Source organism: Mytilus edulis, chromosome 6 (assembly GCF_963676685.1).
Source record: "Mytilus edulis chromosome 6, xbMytEdul2.2, whole genome shotgun sequence".
Lineage (NCBI taxonomy): Eukaryota > Metazoa > Mollusca > Bivalvia > Mytilida > Mytilidae > Mytilus > Mytilus edulis.
The window spans coordinates 49,809,529-49,826,968 of record NC_092349.1 but is presented as its reverse complement, the minus strand read 5'-3'; positions in this window follow the sequence as shown (position 1 = coordinate 49,826,968).

Below are 17,440 nucleotides of genomic sequence, written 5' to 3'. Positions count from 1 at the left end.
GAAGAAACATGAAGAAAAAAATCCGTTTACCGAAATAATGCTCACTTCAAAACACGAAGGTTTTCAACAGTCCATAAACACCGGCCAGAAATCTAACGTTTGAGCAATACGGAATTCCACAAACACCTACAATACCTTCTATGCTAAAGGTTACAAATTCATTATACTTGAGTATAACAACTCAACTCAAGTTGACAACTCAAGTGATAATAGACAAATCATTGGCAGAACATACTATTTTTTGCCTTTGTATTAGTTGTTTATGTGCCAATATAACGAGTCAAGTCATTGCCTACTGATTTCTACACTTTTGTTATTATTTTCGGAGCTTCGGTGGCTAAGTTGCCTAGGAAGATTATTTACTCTATTATCTTTGTTAGCCATGGCGTTATCAGTTTTTCTTTGATTGAGGAATTTTTAATTTTCCTTTGGTATTTTACACGACTTTTCAATATATGCTATTATGCATATTTAAGATTATATAAGCTGATAAATATTAAATCGTGGTTTGTTTTTATTATAATTTATTTATAAAAAGTAACTACGATGATATGTATATTTCAATATTTTAGGTTTGTTCAAATTAAGTCAATTATCTATTTGCTAAAGATATTTTGTTAAACTTACACGGTATTGGTAAGGTCCGATATAATATGGCATGTGAAAGGTCATGTTTTAGTATTTATACGAAAGAGAATGAAAGCAAAAATCAGGGTTATTTTCAATATCTTCTGTTAAATCAACGGATGTAAAGTTTTATTTAAATTTGAATATTCTAAAGATTTTTTCCCCAAGTTGCTAACAAGATCATAATAATTTGTTCTATATAATACAATGAAAAGGACATGGAAAAAACGATTCAATTTCAATTGAACGTACACGGATATTGTATATAATAGACGTAACTATTTTGGTCTTTTTTAAAACACATTCTCGGTAACAGGATGTTTATGTACACAAATTATAATTGAATTTCAATTATTACTTCCTTGTCCCTCTTGGTTCTTCGAAACAGATAGGTATGATATACCAAAAAGGATATTTCAACGCATACGTCGTAAATCAAGTAACATCTCCAGGACCAAAAGACAAACAACAATATACAAATATTACAAAGAATAGTATTGATTCGTTCCTTACACCGAAAATTAATAACACTTCTGACATTGCAAACACTTTTTACTTAGTTATGAGATTGAATATTTGTCATGGGATGTATTTGATTAAGGTTGTATTCAAAATTTGATTTTGAAATCTTATAAGGAACATGATCTGGGATCATTCGTTTGGGGAGCGATTAGAATATCTTCAGATTTTATTTTGTTACACTAAATTCCCATACAACTTATGATTAAGTGATTTCGAATATACATCTTGCCACAAATTACAGCGATTGAAAATTTGAAATTGTTGTATACGAAGAAGTAATTGGTTTTGGCAATTCAGAATGAAGTTTTTCCTTGATAAGTTCAGCCATAAAAAAAACATTATTTCACAATGATAGATTTTATTACGTTGTCCATAGTCCTTAAATTTCTTAGATAGATAAGCAATCGAGTTGAGATAACCATTATAATCTGTTTATCGCTATTTTACTTATACCGACGTTATCAATTTCATGTCAATTTCATTGACGACTCCACGTGCCCTCTTAGTATTTAGCGATAATTTTTCAGATCACTAGACTAAGCTGAAAAGGATATTATCAGTTAGCAAGATCAAAGGGAAATTTCGTAAAATAGCAATAAAACAGTATATGAATGTCTCCGTTAAATAGTCCTGTGTCTCAATTAGCATCCATTCGTCTCAACTCGGCCGATTCCGTACCCTCATAGCGGATTCTACCGAGGATTGCCGAATGAATTGGCATCATCTCCATATTTCTATTGGTAAGTAATTGTTATTTTGTCATAACGAAACAAATTTGACGCATGATAGAAAATGTGTCCAAATCATCATTGTATAAACAAGTACTACTAGTGCTTGGTTGGTTATAGGAAATATGTCGCTTAATGGCAATCATCGGAAAGACATTATCGGAATAAATAGTGTTTTTACTTACAATTCCCTCGTTTGAATGGGTTGTCGAATTATCATTTTTTTTAAAATTTCAAATAAATACATATGTACTCAATATAATTATAATAATACATTTTAGGGCACAAATGTTTCCACATCATGAATATGAAATGTTTTTTCTTTATTTTTACAAGACATTTGATAGATTGATTGTTAGTGTGTAATGCGGCACTTTTGTGTATATTGTTAAAGAGGGGAAAACAATCTAGGTAAGGAAAGATATAAAAAAAAAGGAGAGTCACAAAAATACTGAACTCCGAGGAAAATTCCGAACGGAAAGTCCCTAATCAAATGGCAAGTTAAAAAGCTCAAACACATCATTGAAACGGATCAAAAATAGTCGTTATTGCAAATTGTTAGCACCAAGTAATAAGTGCACGAAAGGAAAGAGTTCGAGACTTAAAACCCAAATTTCAGTCGAAAGAAAATAGCTGGTTTCTGGTTCGGCAACTCGTATCCCACTATTTAAAACAGTAATAATTTACACAAAGGATTAACACATATTGCAGGCGTTCGAGACAAAATTTCCCGAATTAAAAGTTATCTTCTAATCGAAATGTAATACATTAAAAGGAATTGCAGATTTTTGATTTCATTGAGTGGAGATCTAATCTAATTTTAAAGGGAATAATCATATACATTAACATTTCTTGTTTTATCTCTAACCTGTTTCCAAAACCTCTTTGTAATTTCCTTATACAATTTATCACATTTAAAATGTTATCCGTTTAGACAAATATCTGCAAATAGAAAACGAAAACTAAGTCGGGGATAATTCATGTCAGAGATTAACGATACGGTACTCTTGGCTCATAATCAAAAGGAGCTTAACGAAAAATAGGGAAGGGATGATACTTGCATGGGTGATTCAGTTGAGAAATACAAAGGTGCCCTCAGAAGGAAACATATTTCGAAACGTCAAGCTACACAAATGTATTACATGTTTTAAGGCAGGTTGTGAATATTCACAAGGAGGAACCAGTGGAGAAATAAGCGATTGTCAGATCCCATAATATAATACCCACACCTGATTTGGATGAAACATTCTGTCTTTCTGGATACAAGCCATTAAAGCACATACAAATAAAGGCAACAGTAGTATACCGCTGTTCAAAACTCATAACCATGGACAAAAAACAAAATCGGGGTAACAAACTGAGGGAAACGCATTAAATATAAGAGAACAACGACACAACATTTAAATTTAACACACATACACACACACAAACACACACAAACACACACACACACACACACACACACACACACACACACACACACACACACACACACACACACACACACACACACACACACACACACACACACGCACACACACGCACACACACACACACACACACACACACACACACACACACACACACACACACACACACACACACACACACACACACACACACACACACACACACACACACACACACACACACACACACACACACCGGACTAAGCATTAGACAAAATACAAGGCATACGAGACAGTCAAAAAGTGTCATTATTGGAGGGGCATGAAGGATAATAGGTTTTCTGGATAGTTGCGTGGTATTTTCTGAGAACAAAAAGGCCATCTGTATAATTCAGCATCCAGTAGGCAATAACCAACAAGAGGCACCAATATCATTGTGTTATGATGCTATGATGATTTTTTGTATTCTTGTCTTTATTGTTTGCAAAAATGTGCTGTGTCTATTTGCCTTTTTGTAGTTTTTTTAGTGATATTTTTTTATTGTTTTTATCATGATTAAGATTATAACACAATGTTTACTGATGTATCCGTTGGTTTGACATGTTAACGTAGTATGTCTGTTTGGTTTGTTCACACATTGTTGTAAATATTATATAACTTATTGCGACAGCCAAGCAAGTGAGATGTTTAGCTAGCTATACAACCAGATTAAATGCACGATTTTCTTGTGAGAAAATGTCTGTACAAAGTCTTGAACATGACAGTTGCTATCCATTCGTTTAATGTGTTTGAGTGTTTGGTTATGCATTTTTAATTTGGGTCTTTCCGTTTTTAATTTTCCTCGGAGTTTTGAATTTTTTTTTTATTTAATTTTTTTACTGAGAACAAATTCAGCTTGTTGTAGCGCCGGTTTGCAATCTTTTTTATCCGAAGGTTTACGTTTATGGAACATTGCAAGACTTGAACGGGATACGATGGGGACACAGCGGTCTATTTTACAGATATCTGATCAAAATCTCACAACAGTATGTCCGCCATCAGTTAGGTCGGTTGAATATATGATGGATATACCTTTAAGTTGGTTTTACGGTCATGTCGTTTTGACTTGTCGCAAGTCTTCAACACCATAGGCGACAGGAGGGGCACCGTCAAAGCAAGGGCCAACGGAGATGTGTTTTCTGTAATCTACCTGTATTCTGCATGAGCGAAAATCAGAGGAAGTAGTTGAACACAGTGTATGTGACATTGTATGTAGATTAATAAGATTGTTATAAACTGAGCCCATTTTATTTGTTTTATTGATTAAGAATACACAGCATATTGGTATAACATAGCACAAAAACCGACACTGATCTGAATCAAAGTTATTTCTGATCCTGTCTCGTGCAATTTGTTTTTTAACCTGGTGAATGGTTTTTGGTTTTTATAGGTGGAAAATCAATTGATATTGTTGTTTTTTTCATTGTAACAGAGTTCATGCATTACCTGCAATAAAGAGGGACGAAAAATACCAGAGGGACAGTCAAATTCAAAGATTGAAAATAAACTGGCAACGCCATGGCTAAAAATAAAAAGACAAACAGACAAATAATAGTACAGAAGACACAACATAGAAAACGATAGACTAAGTAATACGAACCCCACCAAAAAACTGGGGGTGATCTGAGGTGCTCCGGAAGGTAAAGCAGATCCTGCTCCACATGTGGCACCCGTAGTGTTGCTTATGTTATTACAAATCCGGTAAATAGTCTTATTCAGCAGGTCACATTCGTGAAAAGGGAAGGGTATTGTAGTTACGACATAAGGAACATATCCGATATCAACTGTGAAACGGTTATTACATAACGGTCAACCAACTCGTGATGGCGTTCGTAAAATTTACGAAGGGAGGATTTCAATTTCACCATTTGGAACTCTTTGTTTAATAGCTTCTTTGTGAGCAGCAATCCTCTATCAAGTAAATCATGATAGGAAATACAAGCCCGGGAATATCGTATCCATTGGGAGATATATACTCCGTATGCAGGCACTGCTGGAATGTTGCTACATAGAAATGGACAATTCACAATTGGGAAGCCGAAACTATCTCTTTTGTGGTAAACGTTTGTTTTCAACCGACCCTCATTGTCAATTGTTAGATGTAGGTCAAGATATGAGGCAGACTAAACTGTATCTGTAGTGTCCTTTATCTCTAGTTCGATTGGATAGATTCGTTTAACATAGTCACCAAATTTCGTATTATTTAGTGAGAGAACATCATCTATATATATATAGCGGAACGTAAAGTTAAAGGATATTGTTAACTTCTTATCTTTCTTTTTAAGAAGTTTCTGTATAAAGTCAGCCTCATAATAGTAAAAAGTAAAATCACAAAAATACTGAACTTAGAGGAAGATCAATTGGGAAAGTCCATAATCACATGGCAAAATCAAATAACAAAACGCATCAAAAACGGATCAAGAAACTAGTCGGCAAGACGAGGGGCACAATTGGTTCAACATTGGAATTCCGACAGTCTATTGAAAAACACGTCCTCCAAACGTAACAAATATGTTGTCTATCAAGAAATCAAGCATCTCGATAATGTCAGTTTCAGAGAATTTTATTTTAATCAGAGTGATTCCTCACAAAGTAGGATTTATTCCTCCCCAAGTAAAGATACTTTTATCTATGTTCACCATTCTTTTTAATGAAACAAAGTAATACCAACTCTTTCAATTTGTCTTTTAGTTTGGAATGTGTAATACTTGTGTAAAGTGTAGAAAAGTAAAATGTTTTAATACTATTGCAAGATGAGAGAGTCTTAGATTGTATGTACTCTTAAAGATCTTTGAAATTTTTAAGTATCCTCAGCTGATTCACGCCATCTCTAGAATATACAGTTTCACAATAACTGTATAGCCCGGCTTTGATTGCTGTAAAATTCTAGTAGAAGTTCACCACACTAGCTTTTGTTGATGATATTTTGAATATGTGCAGTTTCATTAAAACCGGTCGCATTCATCAATTTGGGTTCATTGTTTTGACATATTTTTATATAATTTTCCTATTGCAAACATTCCATTACCATTACATAACATTCCATTACCATTACATAACATTCCATTACCATTTATATATACGGAGTATATATCTCGTAGCTGATATGATATTCCAAGGTTTTCCTATGATGAACTCAGATTTGAATAATTCTCTAAGAATCTGCCAACCCATCATTACAATCAAATCTAAACATGTGTTACATGAATACTTAGCAAATGTTGTTCCTCGTTGAAATATCAAAAAGATCAATTTATTTCTGTGTTGCTGTAACAACCATTTGAAATGCAATTTTATATGTACGTTGCTAACAGGGTAGAATAGATGAATGAATGGAAACAATACTACATTTATATAGACCATTTTAAATTTAATTCATTTTATGTAAGGTTGACTACATATCTTTCTTGTATATTACCTCGTACGATTGTGAACATTGACAAAATATATAACTCATTTTAGCCTCCAGTCATGTTTCTGTTGTAAATTAATTTTTACTACAACTTTGGAACACATTTCTATTTTTATAAGGTTATCAAGGATTGTAATAGAAGTCATAGGATCATCAAACTGTATAAAAGTTTTGGTTTTACCAAACAGAGGTTTCATTTATAAAATTTATCAAGTTGCTTTATACATATACTATTATATATATAGATTTTAATCAAATGAAATGTTCACTGCATTATTAACTTAACTCAACTGAAAGAATAAATCTATACTAAGCTTAAGTTAACGGTGAAATTGTACAGTTACCATAAAATATATCTGTAACATTAAAAAAAAAAGGAATAACATTGAAAATATAAGTCATAATTTAGTTTTGAGATTATTTTATCAGCTTGTTTAATTTCAATTTTAAAGGTGGTATATACAAGTGTTGATGAATATGGTGTTGAAGTTATATTATGCTTGTTGTCAAATTTTGGTTTAAATGCTACATTGAATGCATTTTTAATTTCAAATTATTGTACAAATTTCTAGCCATGGGAAATAGCTGTTATTAAAAACAGTTCATACATTGATGAAATACAATAGATATATACAAAAATAGGTCTAGGTTGGTTAAGACTTGGTTGAATATGGATCAGACTAGGTCGATCAGGGTTCAGACACTTATTAAATGGTTAAGTACTGGTCAAGTACAAGTTCAGATTGTTAAGTATGGTTCAGACTACAGTCGAGTATTATCAAGTTAATTTCAGACCAACTCAGACTGGTCGAGTAAAAATCAGTCCAGTCGAGTGCAAACTTCTACTGGTTTGTAGTGGACTGTTTGTATGTACCCCATTATAGAGTGTGTGGCAGTTAAAAGAGTTAGAATCTGTTTCACTAGTATTTGGGATTGACTGGTGTCTTTGTTCCAGATGAGAAAGTATAGCCTCCATAGTTTGAATAGTTTTAACTCTATCTTGAACTTTTCTCTTTAGTTCCAGTATATAACTTCTTTGAAAGTTATCCATCATGCTTGTTTGTTTGCTTTTGGTCATTTCAAATACTTATCTTTGCGAAATTTGTCTCTTGTGAAGACTGTGTGGATATGGCAAAAGTACCTCAGTATGTATATGAATAATCTCTTGGTCTCTCTCATTTGACGTTTGGATTGGTTTTACTAGCTCAGTAGTGTTTGACTAAAACTTCTTTGGAGGTTTCGCCTTTTGTAATTCATCAATTGTTTCTTTAAATTCAAGCTCTTATGGTTATGATTGTTGATTGTCAGATATAGAGTATCAAGTATAGTTCGAAAGAGCCCTTCCTGACTTGGAATCTAAATCTTGTTTTTGCTGAGTATTACTTTCTTCCTGAATAAGATTATTTTATTGAAGCTTCAGTTTGTTTCATGGTTTGTAACAACAAAAGTAGAATCTCAAATATAGCACAGAAGGGACCGTGCTGACTTGGAAACTGACTCTGTTTTTTTACGGAAAATGAGTTATCTTGCTTTTTTCTTGTTTAGTACTTTTTTGCGGAAACCTCTTGTTGTTTTAATGACATGACAATAGGTTCAGGTCCAAATGATTTCAATTACGAGTTGCAGGACACATTTGAGTTGTAAGACTTGGTATCTAAACACAGCGTACAGATGTAGGGAAGGTTCTGTGTAGGTAATTACATTGACTCTTGTAAAACCAATGCAACTGAAGTAATACCATTTGCTACACTTTTCGCAAGCAATAGTGTCTAACATTGCTGCATTTAAAGACCAAGCAGCCTATTTATTTCTACCAGTGATTTTTCCTTAAAATTTTGTGTGAAGGTATTTCATGATTTGAAGAACAAAAAATTATGAAAAAAATTGGGGGTCACCGACTTAGTTTTGTCGCTATAGCAACCTCAGTTTCGTGTTTTCCCGAATATTGACATAATATTTGCTTGTTATATAAACTCTCCAAAACATCCTTTATATCAAACCTACAAGCATAATTCTTGTTTCACATTAAACAGTAGATTTGTATCTATCAAATACATGTTCAAGAGTTTAAGCCTCATACTGTTTTGATCTCTAAAAATATGATTTATTTCATTCCCGCCAAAATAAAACGTAAAAATGAAAAACGTTTCCAATATCAAAAAGTATCTACCAGTGATTTCTTTATAATAATTTCAAGAAGGAAAGTGCCACGTGTACTCTTCAAAATAAAGCCAAAAAAAGTGTATGTCAACGACATTTCAAAAAAGTTATGAGCAATTTTCATGTTTTTTTCTTGTTCGTTTTGAAGAAAAGAGTTGTCTTTTTTCAGGACATCGCATCTGACGTCATAGTACAAACTTCCCTTGCTGGCGCACTATTTGAAAAAGAAATCGCAAATTGGACGTTTGAAACCCACATTTAAATTTCCAAAAATAACAACTATATTCACCTACTTTATTATCCGGTAATACAAGAGATTAAATGCATGTGTCAGTATTAGATCTTATGATGTTGTTGCCGCACAATATTAACCTTCAGAAACCCCATCCGTCGGAATGGAAAATTGTTTGAAATAACCTTTCTCGCCGCTTTTGTTAGGAAAGTCTGCTTTTGTCCTCTGTCCCTCATTATCAAGATTATTGAAAATAAATGAAAGATGGCACTTGCTAACTACAGAGTATTTGACTATATCAGACTATATATGTTTGTGTTTTTCGCATCAATTTCAGAAGTTTGCCGTAACGAACTCATTTGCTACTGTTGGCAGACGGAATCACAAAAGCATGGACGGACTTCTTTATACCATTATATTTCCCGACTAAGACGAACGTATAGAAATTATTCCATCTAGTTTGTGAAGTCATTATTTCTGAATATTTAAGATATAGGGAAATTAAAATTATATATAGGTATAATATATGAATTAAAGATTTTGATTCTAAAACGTTATACGTCTATCATGAAATACAATCCCTATTATTACTACCTCACATGACGATGTTTTGAATAAATGAGACAGTAAATATAAAATACAAAAAGTTTTTAATTCAAAAATTAATTTAGAAATCATTTTCAGTTGAAAACTACAAAGTTAGATTTCTCCAACAGGATAAAATATTATAAATCTAAATTGCTAATTTTGTTAATTTAAAAAAAGACAAGGTTGTTGCCGGAATTGAAAATCGAAATCTGTTTTCAATCTTTCCAGTCATAGTTTTAGCTAAATGAAAGGGAAAGATTTTATGTTGGATATTATTCTTGGAGAAATTGTTTTTGTCAGAAGTTAAATTTACAACTATTTTATATGTTTTGCCTTACTGCTAATTTCCTAATGCATGTAGGGTGAAACTTTAATTGGTTAGCTTCCTTGCGTTGTTTGTATAAATGTTTATTCAAGCTTTGTAATTTAAAAGATTGACATCTTCATATATAGGTATGTAAACCTGTATATATGATAATTCAATTAGACATTAACAAAATATACCAACAAAGCAAGCAACTAACTAAAGTGATGATCTACATACAGTAGGAAATTAGCTGTAAGCTTCAGTGAGATCAGGCGAAATGTTTATCATTTCTTCTTAAGACAAATGACAAACGACAATGACCCTTTGTCATAGTTATAAGATTTTGTCAAATAAGCAGTATAAATAAATTTTAACTTCATTTCAAGATCGGACATTATTTTACGAGAATCATCCAGACATTAGTTACATGCATACGTTGCCAGTATGTCAAAACTTCTAGGAATATTTTTTTTATCGGCCTGACCTTCTGAATACTCAATTTTTTTAAATTTTGAAAAATTGGCATTAAAATTCAAAGGATCAAATCATAGGAAACATGTGTATTAAGTTTTAAGTTGATAGGACTTCAACTTCTTCAAAAACTACCTTGACCAAAAACTTTAACCTGAACTAGGACAGACGGACGAACGAACGAACGGCCGCACAGACCAGAAAACATAAATTGGACATAAAAATAACTTTCACCTATCTAATAATCCCGGTAACCTGCACACAATCGGCGCAAATGAAAGACAAAATGAAAATAAAAAAAAAATGAAATGCTTATAGGCGGAAATACAAGACAAAATCTACGCATGTGAAAGAAAAAAAAAAATGAAATGCAGATCGGCGCAAAAAAGTAGTGATCAAAAGTTATATCTTATAAGATTTTAGGTTAAATATAGTGTAGCATCTTTTGTGTCCATTTGTGTTAAATTTCCACAAGATATCAGCTCGACGCTTAATTCCTCTTTACTTGGGAGACGTATTTTTAAGCGTACACCATGTTGGAATCCGTGAAAAACGCGAAATAGGACGTTATAATTTGACGTTTTTTCATTGCTAGAAACAACGTCATAGAGCTTTTATGTCACTACCAAGTTGCGTTAGTTGATGCGCATAAACAATAGGCTGTTTGGTCTTTAAGTATATGGGACATACATTCTCCTTGTTTGGTGGTACTGATTTATCACGTGATTCATGGTGTGTTATACATTACACTTACACTTAACTGAATCGTCTGTTTTAGAAATTTTAACGTTTGCATCACCTTGATAAATCTTATATGTATTTTGTTAAGGTGGTACCAATTACTAAATAAAAACTAATTTGGCTCGTTTAATTGTCATTAAATTTTGACAAAATATTTTCTTTGACCATTTGACAAAAATATATAAAAAAATTCAAAAACCTTGAATCGGGAAAACTGCATTGAATATATAGCAGTTTGACAAACACTTATTTTGATTATTGAAAAGCTAAATATTTCCTCATGACGTTGGTTCTCTTAAAAATCCTCATTTCTCGTTTTTATTAAAAAAAAATATGAAATATTCCTTCAGTCGAGAATGACGTATTCATATCAAAGAAAATGAAATAAAAAAGTTTCGGGCCTTTTATAGCTGACTATGCGGTACGGGCTTGGCATATTGTTGAAGGTGGTACGGTGACCTTTAGTTGTTTATTTCGGTGTTATTTGGTATCTTGTGGAGAGTTGTCTCATTGGCATTTATAACACATCTTTTTTATATATATATTTTAGAAACAAGATAATAAATAGATTACTAACTGATACACATAATGATTTTAAATGAAACCTAACATTTTTGTATACAGACCCGTTTTATGGCATCGGTTTATTGGCCTTTTTTATAATTTAAGTTTTACTAAACTGGCATTTCAATTATATAAAATTTATATATTATAATTATTATAATTATTACAGTAACATATGTTTAAAAACAAATTATGAACAGAAACCGAGACAATGTTTTTTTTCCGAGATATGCATTATAAAGTGGTCTTTCCTTGTAGTTTTGCACTTTTCTTCCTACTTATATCACTTGCAGTTGGCTTAAAACGTAAGCAATTGGTTTCTGCCTGAAGTTGTATTTCCTGATATAAAATAATGAAGGTTTGATTGTTTTACAATATTGACAATCTCTTCCGCTTGCTTTTATTTTTTTCTTAGTGTATGTAGTTGTTATATTTTTCCAAAGGCCTGTATGAATATTTCTTATTTGAAATTGGGTGTTATATAGAAACATGATATTTGTGAGTATAAATATATATATTATGCTACATTCATTCCAAAACCAACATATACATTCTTTTTATACAATTATCAAGTTTTAGCAGACTGTTTTATAAATTCATAACTTCTAAAGAGTTTAAAGTTTTAATTTACTTGTGTATTATTAACATATTATTTTAGATTTTAGAATTAATTCTATTTTTTTTCGTTCTTTTTAGTCGAAAAATAATGATCATAACAGTAATTGTTTTATACTTTTAGATAATTTCTAATTTTGAAAAATGATTTTTAAATTGTTTATGCTTAAATGGGCATGAGCTAAACGTGTTTCATGTGTCTTTTAATGCAGGAATCATACAATGTGTTATTAATTAACTACACTGTTATTTGACTTAATATGATGAAAACTGCATATGCCATATAATGTGTAAACTCGGCCAATACAGAATAACTCGGCCAATATTGATTTTTTTCTGTATTGGCCGAGTTAACACAAGTGCAGGATTTCAGAACGTCTCTAGACTTTACATCGAAAGTCACGATAAACACAAACTGAAAGTAAACAGTTGTTTTGAAGACACAGTTGTCATTTAGTTATCTTAAAGATGCTGAAGTGAAAATGTCAGTATGGCATACATTTCAGGCGAAAGACGGTCACATTCATTTAAATGGTATTTTGAAAGCAGACGATAGAACTATTTCAGGTTTGGGGAACGAGTAGATTTTCACAAAGTTCATTTCTTGACGACCTCATAATTTCACGATTTAACACATCGATTTAAATTAGTTTCTGCATATAACACATGCAATGGCAGTACCTTTCCAATTACTATTTATGTGTTGCGTCTAAATTTAAGTTGTAACACTGAAAAGGGTAGAAAAAGTCATCAGATGAGAAAATGCTGAAGACACCTGGAAACAGCACCAGATTATTATCATAATTATGTTTTGCATCTAACAAAAAGAAACAAACTGAGATTTGGATAGTTCCACTTCAAGGTAAAAATATTTATCTCTTTTTGAAATGAAATTAAAAAATATATTGTAACACTGTAGTTTAAAGATACTACTACGTGTATTTCTGTAATGGCCTTGTTATTGGTCCAAGGCCAGCTGTATTGGACCAATAACAAGGCCAATACAGATATACTATTGGATTGTTAGCTAAACTAATTACTTACTAATCTACCTACTGCATTGGTTCCTCGTTTCATGCAGCTACAGTTATATTTTTATTATAAATGAACAGTGAAATCTAAAGTTCATATGTAGATTAGTAAATGAATTTTATAAATAAAACGTATGACGTATTTGAACATAAACACATAAAAGAAATATCCCTCTTTAGTGTGATTGGTAATATAGAATGGAAATTTGCCATTCTTTACAGAAAATTGCCAAACACAAGTCAGATGATGCATATTTTAAGATTTTTCTTATCATATAACACTTTGGGGTGTCGGGATATCTGAATCAGTTTGAACGTTCTCGATAAAGCTGAACCTGGCAAGTGCTTGGACGCCGAAAAGAGTAATAAAACTTATTTATAAACGTATAAATGTTTAACGTAGAATAAGAATTTTCTTAGGTTTCTTGTAGCATAAGGTTAATAAATATCGAACGATAAGATTATGTTTGACAAACTGGATGCCTATGTTCACATATACTTCTTAAAAATAATCAGAAGATAACCTTAAGATTATTATCTACATCCATTTACAAAATATGTACTTAAATTCGGGTGTTTTTGATAATCACGGGGTCAGTTGTTGTATCTGAAGAGATATCAACATCAAGACCAAATGTTTTTTTTCTTGTTTGTGTAACATTTTTTTTAAATTTCAATTTAATGCTCTTTTTAAAATTAGAATCACTCAAAGCATGATAATGAATAAGTCTTTTTTCTTTCTATTTAAGATAGAAAAAATAATTCCTTCATGGAAACACTTTGCAGTTCTGATTCAGCTTATAATTCAAAGTTTCTCTGAAGGCAACATATCAATTCTTGAACATTTCCAGTGGTTAGAAAAGAGTGTTGTAAGTGCATCTACACTGTATTGTCCAAACTGTTGTAAATAGAAATGTTCTGATTTTGAATTCGTGTCAATAAAGGATGCACTGTGCTGTGCAGAGTTTGCAAAACCGTTTTGGAAATTTCCAAAATATTCTTATCTTCAAACAAAGCTACAAATAGTGAACTTTGACACATTAGAGAAACCGCAAATAAGACAGCACGAAAAATCGGATTGTTCCTACTATTATACTCTAGATTACCATGGAAAACGTCCATTGTTATATTTTCCGTATAATATATGCAAATTTCCCGATTTTGTCACAGTCAACATAAGCGATAATAACATTCAGAATTAATCAAATATCAGTTGCCTCTCAAATTTGGACACGTTAGATTTATCAGACAATTCTAAAAGAATATCAATTCGTCCACTTTGAGTAAGCTTACATTTTTACGTTATCTAAAACTTTCAAATAATTTGATATCTTATTTTGAGCCGGAGTCGTTCATTTATCGCTCAGGGAGTTTAATGCACATTATACTAAAACGAAACAAATTAAAAAGTTTCGATACATCAAATATGTTTCTGGGTTTCTGGTTCTATGGAGTGGAATGCATGAAAAATAATATATCCAAATTCATTACCAAAGTAAAAGTCTGCAGAAAAGGAGAGTTAGTTGGCGGGGGATATATTAAAATGACTTCAAATAATTTAAGCTGTATACCAACACCTAAAGAACTAGGTTTTGCAGATGTAATAAGTACATTTATAGCAGCTTTTTCATACGCCAATCAGTTTGGTAACAACCCTTGGAAATGCGATTGTAGTATTGGTTTATAAATTGAATACGTAGAAAATGCTGCACGTAAATCTAAAGGTATTACACGGCATAATGTGACATGTTTCAGTCCTCCACAGCTAAAAGGTTATGTGATTGGTGCATCGAAAGGTAATTCTTTAATATACGACCTTTGCATTTGCAACATAAATATGAAAAATAAATGCCCACTGCGATGTACCTGTTTTCAACGACCGTCAAAGGAACGAGTTAAGGTCAACTGTACGTTCAGTAATCCTCACATTCATTTTTTCCTTTCAATACAAGAGGTTCTTTATTGATATGAATGTTCGAAAATTTCACGAAGGTAATAGTAATTAATTGATAGCAAAACATACTTAAAACATCCTTTATAACAGTGCTCTTTTAGTATTGGTTTGAAGCAAATACGGCAAGTAGAAAATGATTCAGCTAAGATATAATTTATTGGATTCATCGTCTTCGTCGATCGTCCCTATGTGCATGCGTTATACGTTTTTGCCCGAGTTACAAAAAAGTATATAGATTCAAACTGATTTCATAATACATAAAAGTTTTATTGCACTCATACCATAGTATCTTGTTTTCACAGCTTTATATCTTATTTACCTCACGATATTCATAAACGCAAACAATGGAGTTGTGTACAATTCGTTAGATAGACCAAAAAGAAATATTGGAAAATATTAAAATCATTAAAATTAAAAGATGACGAAGAAGAAAATATAATTAAACATATCCAAAATCAGGGAAATCCTCCAACAGTAGACATTGAGTTCCAAAAGATCATTGAAACTATTTTAAGTAACCTGGGAAAAAAATGGAATTTAAAAAAAGAAACTGATCAACCTATTACCTGTCAAAAATTAAACAAGTAATTTCCCAATTAAAAACTGGAAAATCAACAGGACCAGACAGAATTTTAAATGAAATTATTAAACATACATCTCCAGTGATACGAAATTTATTTCTTAAACTTTTTAATTTTATCTTAAAATCAGGTAAATATCCAAATACATTGAAAAATCTTTTGTGATAGCTCTTCATAAATCAGGAGATCTTAATGATCTAAATAATTACAGAGGTATTTCTTTAATTAATTGTCTTCCAAAATTTTGTAATTCAATTTAAAACAACAGATTGAATAAAACTATAGATGGGCAACTAAGTGAAAATCAGTTTGGTTTTCGAGAAAACCATCGGATTTCTGACAGCATTTTTGTATTAAAATCTTTAATTAATAAATACATTCATAAAAAAAAAGAGGTTATATATATTTGTTTTGTTGACCTCCGTAAACCTTTCGTTTCTGTGTGGAGAATAGGTCTTTTGTATAAATTAGTGAAAACAGGTGTTGGAAAACAATTTTTCAGTGCTATAAAAAAGCAATATAATAAAACAGAATCTTCAATTAAATATAAAAGTCAATTTTCTAATTTTTTTAATATTTCAATAGGGGTTAAACAAGGGGATTCATTGAGTCCAACATTATTTAACCTTTTTTTTTTTATTAATGATGTAATCAAAGAGTTAAATAAAAGAAATTCAGATTCATTAGTTTCTTCAAATATTAACTATCTTCTATTTGCAGATGATCTTCTTTTAATATTTGAAACTAAAGAGGGATTACAAAATAGTTAAAACAATCTAAGTGCTTTTTGTGATAATTGGCAATTTAGTGTAAATGTAAACAAAACTAAAACTATGATGTTAAAGCATAACTGTTCCAAAACAGCTAACTCATTTTCAACATACAAAGATTTTCAAAAATCAGACACAAATGAGTATAAATGTTTAGGAATGTTGATTGAAAAAAATTGGAAATCTTTCGCACATAAAAAAGTGCTCTTTGCGATGAAGTCATATACTAGTCCATAGAATAATATACCAGTTAAAGTTGAAAATAATCTCTTTGATTCATTAGTTAAACCTATAGCTTTATATAATTCAGAAGTTACATTTTTAGACTCCTATATAACATATTTTCGAGCCAAAAAAAGAACAAATAACTTTGGAAAACAATTGGACCCTTTTTATTTCATTGATAAAACACCTTTAGAAAAGTTAAACCTACAGTCTTGTAAATAGACACTTTGTATAAGAAAAAAACTTCATCAAATTTAGGTGCAAGAGCTGATCTGGGGAGACTTCCTATGGAACTTAATATCAAATTTCAATCTATATTGTATCTTATTAGATTATAGTCTGGTGAAATTAATCCTCTCTAAAAAGAATCATTATTTTGTCTCAAAACTTAGACTCGACAGGAATTTATTCTTGGTTTTCATATGTAAAACATATAGTAGAAGAAAGTGGTATGGATTTGGACA